The following is a 13,644-nucleotide window of genomic DNA, read 5'->3' on the forward strand; positions in this document are numbered from 1 at the left end:
ATTATTTCTTCTAGATTTTCCAGAACAAAAATTTTAAAACAAATTTAAAAGGCTTTGAAATAAGATTTAAATTTGATTCTACAGATTTTATAGATTTGCCAGAATAATTTTTTTGAATTTTAATCATAAATTTGAAGAAATATTTCACAAATATTCTTTGTCGAAAAAACAGGAGCTGAAATGAAGAATTAAATTAAAATGTATTTATTATTCTTTACAATAAAAAAAATAAAAATACTTGAACATTGATTTAAATTGTCAGGAAAGAAGAGGAAGGAATTTAAAAGGTAAAAAGGTATATGTGTTTAAAAATCCTAAAATCATTTTTAAGGTTGTATTTTTTCTCTAAAATTGTCTTTCTGAAAGTTATAAGGAGCAAAGTAGAAAAAATAATGAATTTATTTAAACAAGTGAAGACCAAGTCTTTAAAATATTTTCTTGGATTTTCAAATTCTATTTGAGTTTTGTCTCTCTTAGAATTAAAAATGTCGGGCAAAGCGAGACCAGCTTGCTAGTAAATAAATAAAATTTAAAAAATAGAAGCAGCTCACTGGTAAGTGCTGCTATTTGAGCTATTTTTAGAACAGGCCGGCGGGCTACTCATCTGGTCCTTACGGGCTACCTGGTGCCCGCGGGCACCGCGTTGGTGACCCCTGTGTTAGACTTAGACTTAGACTTCCTTTTTATTGTCATTCAAATTTGAACTTTACAGTACAGATAAGGACGAAATTTCGTTGCATTAGCGAAATTTCGTTGCATTAGCTCATGGTAGCGCAGGATAAAAAAAGCAATAAGGTGCAGATATAAATAAATAGATTCCTGTACAGATAAATATATTGCACTTTGCATATGCATCCACGTTTATGGATGTATGTTATATTGCAGTGGTTCTTAACCTGGGTTCGATCGAACCCTAGGGGGTTCGGTGAGTCGGCCTCAGGGGTTCGGCGGAGGTCAAGACACACCCGACTCATCGTGTAAATAAAAACTTCTCCCTATCGGCGTATTATGGATACCCCCAAACCATGTTCCCTCGAATTTTCCATTTGATTTGCAGGTGTGTCATTTGTTGTGAGTTCATGCACTGTGTTGGTTTTGTTCTTTGAACAAGGTGATATTCATGCACGGTTCATTTTGTGCACCAGTAAAAAAAATATATAACTTTGTCTTGAATTTGAAAAAAAAAAAAATACTGTATATATATATTTTTCACTAAAGAAGGGTTCGGTGAATGCGCATATGAAACTAGTGCGGTTCGGTACCTCCAACAAGGTTAAGAACCACTGTTATATTGTCTTTATATTCCAGCGAGTTAATCCAATTTTGGGGGGGAATTGAGGGGATTATTATGATGCGTTCAAGAGTCTTACGGCCTGAGGGAAGAAGCTGTTACAGAACCTGGAGGTTCTGTTTCGGAGGCTGCGGAACCTCTTTCTAGAGCAGTGGTTCTTAACCTGGGTTCGATCGAACCCTAGGGATTCGGTGAGTCGGGCTCAGGGGTTCGGCGGAGGTCAAGACACACCCGACTCATTGTGTAAATAAAAACTTCTCCCTATCGGCGTATTACAGATACGGCAACAGCAGAAGTCAGACTGATTTGCAGGTGTGTAATTTGTTGTCAGTTTATGCACTGTGTTGGTTTTGTTGTTTGAACAAGGTGATGTTCATGCACGGTTCATTTTGTGCACCAGTAATAAAACATGGTAACACTTTAGTGTGAGGAACATATTCACCATTAATTAGTTGCTTATTAACATGCAAATTAGTAACATATTGGCTCTTAACTAGTCATTATTAAGTACTTATTAATGCCTTATTCGGCATGGCCTTATTATAACCCTAACCCTCTAACCCTGGCCCTAACCCTCTATCCCTAACCCTAACCAAATAACTCTAAATTAAGTCTTTGTTATTTAGAATATGTTCCTCATACTAAAGTGTTACCAAAAACATATAACTTTGTCTTGAATTTGAAAAAAAACATTTTATTTTTCACTAAAGAAGGGTTCGGTGAATGCGCATATGAAACTGGTGGGGTTCGGTACCCCCAACAAGGTTAAGAACCACTGGTCTAGAGTCTATCTAACTATCGGATTATACAACCGGTTGCATTTTTTTTTTAATGAAGCAGCACAATTTTTTTCCGGAAACACCGGCAACAGCGTGCAAATACAAGAGTATTTATTGCTCAAAAATACAAAAGAAAAGCGTGCAACAGGGAAGTGCACCAAAAACACAGGTAGGCTGAACACGGAAAGCAACGTAGCGAAGCATGAACAGCAGTCACAAAACAACGATCTCACACTAACTAACCTGTGAGGCTGGCTGAACAAGCCCTCCGATACTTTGACCGCAGGCGAGAACACTAAATATTAATCACCAGACGGTCATGAAACCCGTGCTGCGTGGCAACACCCACCTAACAGAAAATAGGGTCAAAATACGAGCAGTAAACAGGAGAACACCCCCAACAAAGGAAAAATACCATAAAATCAAAAACAAGGCATGACAGAGCATGACAATATGAGTAAAGACGAGGATGCAGCATTCTCATACTTTCTTTAACATCTAGGAAGAAACGTCAGCCTGCTTGAAAAATGTCTCGTCTATAAGCAACGTGAAGGAGCCCAGAATTGATTTATTTAAATGTTCACCATATTTTAGGGTTCCTTACATGAAAACCTTACAGCGTATTAAATCCATGAACTTATAAAATTGTATAAAAATGAGCAGATGGCGAGATATTATAATGTAGATAAATCCCATATTTTTACCAATTTTCCCGAGAGATTTTCCCATATTTTTTAATGAAATGATACATCTCTTAGACCAGTGGTTCTTAACCTTGTTGGAGGTACCGAACCCCACCAGTTTCATATGCGCATTCACTGAACCCTTCTTTAGTGAAAAATACAATGGTTTTTTTTCAAATTCAAGACAAAGTTATATGTTTTTGGTAACACTTTAGTATGGGGAACATATTCTAAGTAACAAATACTTAATTTAGAGTTATTTGGACATTAGGGGAACATATTCTAAGTAACAAATACTTAATTTACAGTTTTTTGGACACTAGGGGAACATATTCTAAGTAACAAAGACTTAATTTAAAGTTAGTTGGACACTAGGGGAACATATTCTAAGTAACAAAGACTTAATTTAGAGTTAGTTGGTTAGGGTTAGGGTTAGGGCCAGGGTTAGAGTTATAATAAGGCCATGCTGAATAAGGCATTAATAAGTACTTAATAATGACTAGTTAAGAGCCAATATGTTACTAATTTGCATGTTAATAGGCAACTAATTAATGGTGAATATGTTCCCCATACTAAAGTGTTACCATGTTTTTTTACTGGTGCACAAAATGAAACTGTGCATGAGCATCATTATGTTCAAAGAACAAAACCAACACAGTGCATGAAACTCACAACAAATGACACACCTGCAAATCAGTCTGACTTCTGCTGTTGCCGTATCCGTAATACGCCGATAGGGAGAAGTTTGTATTTACACGATGAGTCGGGTGTGTTTTGACCTCCGCCGAACCCCTGAGCCCGACTCACCAAACCCCTAGGGTTCGATCGAACCCAGGTTAAGAACCACTGTCTTAGACCCACGTGTGAAATCCCCTGATGTTTTTTGGTGCTAAATTAACCACAACAATAGCGCCACATTAAACGTTATGTTGCTACTAATTTTAAAATGTATTAAATTAATTAATTATTATTATATAAATTAATATACATTAATTAAAATGTATTTTATATTGTTTTTATATTGGTTTTATATGTATTTATTTTTTGTTTTTATTCAGTCATTGGTGGAGCTAAGGATAATATTTGAATATTGTTTTTAATATTGTTGTGCAGCACTTTGGAAACATTGTGTTGTTTAAATGTGCTATATAAATAAAGTGGATTGTATTGGATAAAAAAACAAAAACTTAAAGCCTTGTCTAGCTGTTTACTGACATACTGTGTACTATTCATGTTTGAAAAACTTTTACTGGAAATGAATACCGGCTCCAAATATCGTTTATCGTCCTCCTTGACTGATAATAATCGATATCAGCCCTGAAAAACCCACATTGGTCGATCTCTAGTTACAAGTGTCACGACGTGGACTATGATGACGCAAATTACTGCGTGGATTGTTTTCCCGTGGTGCAAATCGACTGGACCGGACATGGCGTGAAGGTAAATACATGTTTTAATTATACTATAAAAGTGCAAACAAAAGGCGCGCACAAGGCGGAGACACAAACTTGGCTAAGGAACAAAAAACTACCACAAAGGCGTAGACTATGGGCATGAAACAAATAAACACTTACTGTGACACGAGTAAACAAAAACTATGGCATGGAACGTGTAGTCATTGGGAGTATCAGGAGTAACAGGGGTAATGTCGCCAGGCCGACTACCTGGCAACTACAGGCTTAAATAATAGTGACATGATTGACAACAGGTGGGTGAATCCGAACACATGACAGGTGAAAACTAATGGGTCGCCATGGTGACAAAACAAGGGAGTGACAAAACAGAAACTATGGAGTTTTAACCAAACAGAACATAACTAAACAAAACATGATCACAAGACATGACAACAAGCCTCCCCACCGATAGTTGACGGAGTGAAAGTCACAGTAAATCCCGTAAGATCCACCCTAAGACATCCAGTCTTAGTCGCTAACGTTGGCTTATTGCAAGAAATCAACATGACTTTGCTCCCAACCATGGGAATGAAGAAAGTGAGTGTGAAGGACAGTGCTGGAAAATAAATGTAGTTGATATTCATTGAAGCAAAGAAATACATCATCAAAACAATGACAGAGCGTGTCGTCAACTTGGCAAGGAAGTTTGCTACGTATCACTGCTGGTTTGCACCATGCTGACGCTTGAGGAGTCTAACGCCAGCCGAGGCCATTAAAATAATATCTAGCCTGTAGACCAGTGGTTCTTAACCTGGGTTCGATTGAACCCTAGGGGTTCGGTGAGTCGGCCTCAGGGGTTCGGCAGAGGTCAAAACACACCCGACTCATCGTGTAAATACAAACGTTTCCCTATCGGCGTATTACGGATACGGCAACTGTTGACTGATTTGCAGGTGTGTAATTTGTTGTGAGTTTATGCACTGTGTTGGTTTTGTTCTTTGAACAAGGTGATGTTCATGCACGGTTCATTTTATGCACCAGTAAAAAAAACATGGTAACACTTTAGTATGGGGAACATATTCACCATTAATTAGTTGCTTATTAACATGCAAATTAGTAACATATTGGCTCTTAACTAGTCATTATTAAGTACTTATTAATGCCTTATTTGGCATGGCCTTATTATAACCCTAACCCTCTAACCCAGGGGTCGGCAACCCGCGGCTCCGGAGCCGCATGCGGCTCCTTGACCACTCTGATGCGGCTCAGCTACATACATGCCGACCCCCCCGATTTTCCCAGGAGGTTTATGGATCTCAGTGTCTCTCCTAGATAACTCCCAGGGAAAAAATAATCCTATTTACACTCTAATTACTAAATAAAGGGCGTGCCCTAATTGCACTGCAGTAATTGTCCTGTATAGCATTTACATACAGCGTGCCAGTCCAGCCACAGGTTGCATGTTATTACTTGTACACACAGGAGACAGCAAAGCATACTTAGTCATCAGCCACACAGCTTACACTGACGGTAGCCGTATCAAACAACTTTAACATTGTTACGTTACAAATATGCGCCACACTGTGAACCCACACCAAAAAAGAATGAAAAACACATTTCTGGAGAACATCCCACCGTAACACAACATAAACACAACACAACCATTACCCAGAATCCCATGCAGCCCTAACTCTTCCGGTCTACATTATACACCCCCGCTACCACCAAATCCCCCCACACATCAACCCCCCCCCCCCTCTCCGTGCGTTGGTTGAGCGGAAGAGTTAGGGCTGCATGGGATTCTGGGTATTGGTACCGTCAGTGTAAGATGTGTGGCTGCTGAGCTAGTACGCCTTGCTGTCACTTACGTGAGCAAGCTGAAACTGCAATCTACATGTAGTCGAGCAGGTACACTTATAGGGCAGACTGTAGAGGGCGCCAAATGCAGTGTCATCACGCTCTGATATTCGGGAGTCTCCCGGGAAAAATGAGAGGGTTGGCAAGTATGACGCTATCAAGCGCCATTCATTCAAAACTCGCGGGCTGCACTAACATCAAATGTCCACATTAAAGTGCGTGCCGGTGCGTGTGTCGGAGACCCCTGGTTAACATAGCACAAAGCATTTAAGCTTTTTATGCGGTGTTTTTCATTTTAAAAAATTTTTTGTGGCTCCCATTACTTTCTTTAATTTGTGAAACTTGCCAAAATGGCTCTTTGAGTGGTAAAGGTTGCCGACCCCTGCTCTAACCCATACTTGCCAACCCTCCCGATTTTCCCGGGAGACTCCCGAATTTCAGTGCCCCTCCCGTAAATCTCCCGGGGCAACCATTCTCCCGAAATTCTCCCGATTGCCACCCGGACAACAGTATTGGGGGCGTGCCTTAAAGGCACTGTCTTTAGCGTCCTCTACAACCTGTCTTCACGTCCGCTGTTCCTTCAAACAAACAGCGTGCCGGCCTAGTCACACAATATTTGCGGCTTTTACACACACTTAAGTGAATGCAATGCATACTTGATCAACAGCCATACAGGTCACACTGAGGGTAGCCGTATAAACAACTTTAACACTGTTACAAATATGCGCCACACTGTGAACCCACACCAAACAAGAATGACAAACACATTTCGGGAGAACATCCGCACCGTAACACAACATAAACACAACAGAACAAATACCCAGAACCCCTTGCAGCACTAACTCTTCCGGGACACTACAATATACACCCCAACTACCACCAAACCCTGCACCCCCATCTCTCGAATTCGGAGGTCTCAAGGTTGGCAAGTATGCCCTAACCCTAACCAAATAACTCAAAATTAAGTCTTTATTACTTAGAATATGTTCCCCATACTAAAGTGTTACCAAAAACATATAACTTTGTCTTGAATTTGAAAAAAAAAACATTTTATTTTTCACTAAAGAAGGGTTCGGTGAATGCGCATATGAAACTGGTGGGGTTCGGTACCTCCAACAAGGTTAAGAACCACTGCTGTAGACATTTGTTCGTGAAAATTTGGAGAGGCTGATGATGATGTGTTTGACAAATGCTGGAATGAGTTAACATAGAAGTCCATTCTCCAAGGTAAATGCAGTGCATTATTAATACATTACTTCATAAAACTACTTTAGTTTGTAGCACACTGTTTTGTACAACATTTATTGGCCAAAAGTTATTTTTCTTTTTAAAAGACTTGTTAAAAGTGTTATTTAAATGGGCAAAGTTGATTTGAGATACATGTTTTTTGAGTTGGCCACAGAACCAGTAAGTTGAGGTACTACTGTGTGATATGGACCCTGCAGCTTGAGAAAAATAATGAATAAACATACTTTTCTAAATTAATAGTTTTTTTTTTTCTGAAGGATGAACCGTTTTGTTTTATATATATATATATATATATATATATATATATATATATATATATATATATATATATATATATATATATATATATATATATATATATATAGTTTAAAAAAAGGTGTCAGTAAGAGTCTACAATCAAATGGGCATAACATTGCCCATTTGGGATTCGTTCCCAGGGATTCGAATAAAGAACCAACTCTTTTTCTTTGCTATAGTGGCCTCGATAACGGGAACCGGTTCTCAAAAAGGGATTTGAGTCCATGGAATCGGTTCTTTTCTTATTGAACAACCGGGAGAATCGGTTTCGAACATCATCCCTAATTGTAAGTCCATAATACTAACGCAGACACTTGTATACGTGTTAGCATGTTCGCCAATGCTAATGGCGCTATCTTGATTACATTATGATAGCACGTACAACTATGCATCAAAACACTCCTACAGAAGTCACACATGGGACAGTTTAGTAAGTATGAATTGTTTTAGTTATATTTATAAAACTTACAAACATTGCTTGGAGTGTTGAATGAAGAATCTTTTTGAACAGAGACGCTATGAACGACGAGTAGACGAAACGGGATATTTCCGGTTCAAGGCACGAAACAGAAATTACATTTTCAACCGCGGCACCTGCTGTGAGTGAACTTGTCCAAAAGATGGCGCCATAACACAAACAATAACACACCTCATCGGTTCTATGAAAAGTCTGCTGAATACAGAACATTGTGGTCGTTAGCGAAGAAAAATCCATACATCAGCCGCTCAGTTTCAGAAGCCGCAGGGCTCAAAGCGTGGGAAAAAAGTAGCGGCTTATAGTCCGAAAAAAACTGTACTTTGGAACTCACGTCAGTGTCTCACCACCCCTGGCTTCGATTGCTCAACCCACACGCTTCGAAGCAAATGCCAAAAATCCTCTTCCTTCTTAATCTCCAAAGCCAAATAACTCGGTTAAGAAAATGTTGACATCAGTTGCACAAAATCCTTGACATTTCCTCGAATGCGCCTGCACTTAGACTTAAAAGTTTGATTTAGTAAAAAAAATCTGAATGTTGCTGTGTTTTGTCATTGAGTATGACTACATAAGAAGCCCACGATGAGGCCAAAGATTTCATGATCTGCTATTTCCCCAAAAGGCGGCGTAGTCCATGACAACAAGGCGCTTATTTGAGAAACATGCATAATCTTGCACGAGATATTTGCCGTGCATGTTTACAGAGGCAATGTCAGCAGAGCAGTCAAAGAGCAGCGCTAGTACCGAGTGGAATATGTGAACTCAGAAGCTGGCACTGTGCCGTGGCAACAACACAAAGTTCTAGAAATACAGCAAAGTAAAGTAAACTTATTCATTTTATTAGTATAACAATAACTATCAGCTTTAAGCTGATGTTGGCAAGTAAGACCGGGGGCCTCCTGTGTTAAAACTTGCACGGATTTCCTAATAAAAAATGGCGTACGATCATATTTAGAAAATGTTGTACACACAAACAAACACAAGTCCACATTTTAAATTGTTTTTAGATACTGTTGAAGTCGTGTCCTCCGGAACAAAGAGGAAAAGAGCCATCCGGATTGATATAGGCACAAAGTTGAAAAGCCAGCATCTGTGATGGTATGGGGGTGTATTAGTGCTCAAGACATGGGTAACTTACACATCTGTGAAGGCACGTAAGGTTTTGGAGCAACATATGTTGCCATCCAAGCAGCGTCTTTTTCATGGACGCCCCTGCTTATTTCAGCAAGACAATGCCAAAGCCACATTCTGCACGTGTTACAACAGCGTGGCTTTGTAGTAAAAGAGTGCGGGTACTAGACTGGCCTGCCTGTAGTCCAGACCTGTCTCCTATTGAAAATGTGTGGCGCATTATGAAGCCTAAAATACCTCAAGGGAGACCCCCAGACTGTTGAACAACTTAAGCTGTACATCAAGCAAGAATGGGAAAGAATTCCACCTGAAAAGCTTCAAAAATTGGTCTCCTCAGTTCCCAAACGTTTACTGAGTGTTGTTAAAAGGAAAGGCCATGTAACACAGTGGTAAAAATTCCCCCGTGCCAACTTTTTTGCAATGTGTTGCTGCCATTAAATTCTTAGTTAATGCTTATTTGCAAAAAAAACAACGTTTCTCAGTTGGAACATTAAATATCTTGCCTTTGCAGTCTATTCAATTGAATATAAGTTGAAAAGGATTTGCAAATCATTGTACTCTGTTTTTATTTACCATTCACACAACATGCCAACTTCAGTGGTTTTGTATTTCACAACGTATTCTGCATGTAAGACTATAATCAGTCTCTATCAAATGTGTCTTGTTTTAATATTTTTGGTTGTCTGGAACAGATTAATTAGATTTCCATTATTTCCCTATTGGGGGTAAAATGTTTTGGTTTTCTTAGGATTCGGTTTTCATTTAACCTTTTGGAATGGATTACTAACAAAATCTGAGGTACCACTGTTTAATTCCTTTTAAATGGGGTTTGACAACACTTTTAAATTTATAATTGTTAATTGTCAGGAAACAAAACAATGTGCAAGAACAATTAAGTGTCTGCTTGACGTGCATTATTTTCAGGCTTTCACAGGCCTTGCAGCCTTGCTGTAGGTGGAACATATTTTTACAACAGCAGCTCATTGCCTACCTGGCATTCAGCAACTCGCATACACCCACATTGTCAGAGATTGCATATTTTAGGAGGTTTTTATAGAACAAGTGAACTTCCAGGTTGATACTTAGAACAGAAGTGAGAGTGAAGAGACAGAACGTTGCTCATTATCGCTGAAGAACAGACATTGACCAGATGTTTTGTGTGTGTGGGTGTGTGTTCTTGTATTTCTACCCTTCTTGAGACATCAACAAGGAAAAGTACCTTCCATATGAGGACCGGTGAACAAGTTAGGACTGAAATTGTGGTCCCAATACGGAAAACAATTGCATTTAATCTATCAAAATTAGGGTGGTCCCAAAAAGGAGGGATTTTTCAAATTGACTGTGTGTCGGTTTTAAAAGTGCTCCCCCTCTGGTCAACATATGAAATAACAAGTGTGTGTAAACATTTGAACTGATCCCCCTCTGGTCAACATATGTAATAACAAGTGTGTGTAAGAAATTGAAATGTGCAACCTTTAGCCAAAATGAATTTTAAAAAATAAAGTAAATATGTACATAGACATACTGTAATAACTTGAAATAAATAATGAAGATTAAAAACCAATTACAATATATATATATATATATATATATATATATATATATATATATATATATATATATATATATATATATATATATATATATATATATATATATATATATATATATATATATATTTGCATAGTATGTATATATTACTGTTGTAAATACAAATCTTTATATGTCTAGAAAGGGTGGTCCTAAAGAGGTAGGCATTTTCCGAGGTCTCAAGAAGGTAATAAATACAAGTGTGTGTGTGTGTGTGTGTGGGTGTGTGTGTGTGTGTGTGTGTGTGTGTGTGTGTGTGTGTGTGTATGTTATTGTATTTCTACCCTTCTTGAGACTACGAGGAAAAGTACTTTCCATATGAGGACCGGTGAACAAGTTAGTGACTGAAATCATGGTCCCAATACGGAAAACCATTGCATCTAATAGAGAATGTCTCATTTGCACCCCTGGTGGTGAAATCTATCAAAATTAGGGTGGTGCCAAAAAGAAGGGATTTTTCAAATTGACTGTGTGTCGGTTTTAAAAGTGCTCCCCCTCTGGTCAACATATGAAATAACAAGTGTGTGTAAAAAAAAATTAAGTGCTCCCCTTCTGGCCAATATATGTAATTAGTGTGTGTAAGAAATGTAAATGTGCCCCCTTTGGCCAAAATTAATAAACAAAATAAAATAAACATATATAGAGAGATTCACTGTAATAACTTGAAGTAAATAATGAAGATTAAAAAACAATTACGAATAAATAAAAAAACAACTAAAAGCTTACCTTTTTTATATTTGCATAGTACGTATTTATTATTAATGTTGTAAACACAAATCTTTATATATCTAGAAAGGGTGGTCCTAAAGAGGTAAGCATTTTTAGAGGTCTCAAGAAGGTATCAAATACGAGAATGTGTGTGTGTGTGTGTGTTCTTGAATTTCTACCCCTCTTGAGACATCAACGAGGAAAAGTGCCTTCCATATGAGGACCAGTGAACAAGTTAGGACCGAAATCATGGTCCCAATACAGAAAACCATTGCATCTAATAGAGAATGTCTCATTTGCACCCCTGGTGGTGAAATCTATCAAACTCCTGTGTGTCGGTTTTAAAAGTGCTCCCCCTCTGGTCAACACATGAAATAAGTGTGTGTGTAAAAATTTGAATTGCTCCCCCTCTGGCCAACATTTGTAATAAGTGTGTGTAAGAAAATGAAATGTGCCCCATTTGGCCAAAATTCATTTTAAAAAAGATTAAATAAATATGTATCTAGAGCAGTGGTTCTTAACCTGGGTTCGATCGAACCCTAGGGGTTCGGTGAATCGACCTCAGGGGTTCGACGGAGCCTCCGCTGCGGAGGTCAAGACACACCGATTCATCGTGTACATAAAAACTTCTCCCTATCGGCGTATTATGAATACCCCCCAAACGATGTTCCCTCTAATTTTCCATCTGATTTGCATGTGTGTAATTTGTTGTGAGTTCATGCACTGTGTTGGTTTTGTTCTTTGAACAAGGTGATGTTCATGCACGGTTCATTTTGTGCACCAGTCAAAAAACATATTGTGGAGGTTGCCTCCCAGTGGGTTCTTGCTGATCACACACGTGAGCTGCGGACTGGCGTTCCGGGTTTAACAACGTTTTATTTGTTTCATTAAAGATCTAGCACGACACTCGACTTTTCAGTCCACTCCTTCGTGTTCCGCGTGCTTCCGTCTCTCCAAGCCCTCCTCTTCCTCCTGCTCCCGGCCGCTACTGATAAGAATAACAGGTGATTAGACAACTAGCCCCAGCTGGGCAGTCTAATCACTTGTCAGCTGTGGCACACCCCGCTCCTGCAGCAAGCGCGCCGACCACGCCCCCCTCCACACATATACTGTAACTTTGTCTTGAATTTGAAAAAAACAACATTTTATTTTTCACTAAAGACTGAATGCGCATATGAAACTGGTGGGGTTCGGTACCTCCAACAAGGTTAAGAACCACTGATCTAGAGCATACTTGCCAACCTTGAGACCGCCGAATTCTGGAGATGGGGAGACGGGTGGGGGCGTGGTTTTTGAGGTGGGCGGGGTTTGGTGGTAGCGGGGGTGTATATTGTAGCGTCCTGGAAGAGTTAAGTGCTGCAAGGTGTTCTGTGTATTTGTTCTGTTGTGTTTATGTCGTGTTACGGTGCGGATGTTCTCTCGAAATGTGTTTGTCATTCTTGTTTGGTGTGGGTTCACCGTGTGGCGCATATTTGTGACAGTGTTAAAGTTGTTTATACGGCCACCCTCAGTGTGACCTGTATGGCTGTTCATCAAGTATGCCTTGCTTTCACTTGTGTGTGTGTGCAAAGACCGCATATATTATGTGACTATGCCGGCACACTGTTTGTATGGAGGAAAAGTGGACGTGACGACAGGTTGTAGAGGACGTTAAAGGCAGTGCCTTTAAGGCACGCCCCCAAAATTGTTAACCGGGTGGAAATTGGGAGTAATTCGGGAGAATGGTTGAAATCGGGAGGGGCACTGAAATTTGTGAGTCTCCCGGGAAAATTGGGAGGGTTGGCAAGTATGATCTAGAGCAGTGGTTCTTAACCTGGGTTCGATCGAACCCTAAGGGTTCGGTGAGTCGGCCTCAGGGGTTCGGCAGAGCCTCCGCCGTGGAGTTCAAGACACACCCGACTCATTGTGTAAACAAAAACTTCTCCCTGTCGGCGTATTATGGATACCCCCCAAACAATTCCCTCTAATTTTCCATGTGTGTGAGCAAACGCAAAGCATTCAGTGGAGCACATGTGAGCGACGTCAGACGTGCACATACACTGTGGTCACACCTGCATCAAATGACAGTAGTCATTTCCATGACATTATTTTCTAATATAAGTGTTTTGGCCCACTAACAATGACTATAACATATTGTTTTTCATGAGTTGTGTACTAGTATTATATGTCTGGGTGGGGGTCCTGCTTTGGA

At 39.4% G+C, this 13,644-nt stretch overlaps 1 protein-coding gene across 3 annotated transcripts in view; it reads left to right on the plus strand.

Annotated features, from left to right (window-relative positions):
* Positions 1-13,644, plus strand: part of flt4 (fms related receptor tyrosine kinase 4) — a 222,213-nt gene that overhangs the window by 161,161 nt on the left and 47,408 nt on the right. The window lies entirely within an intron of this gene.

Source organism: Entelurus aequoreus, linkage group LG04 (genome assembly GCF_033978785.1).
Source record: "Entelurus aequoreus isolate RoL-2023_Sb linkage group LG04, RoL_Eaeq_v1.1, whole genome shotgun sequence".
In the NCBI taxonomy this organism is placed as follows: domain Eukaryota; kingdom Metazoa; phylum Chordata; class Actinopteri; order Syngnathiformes; family Syngnathidae; genus Entelurus; species Entelurus aequoreus.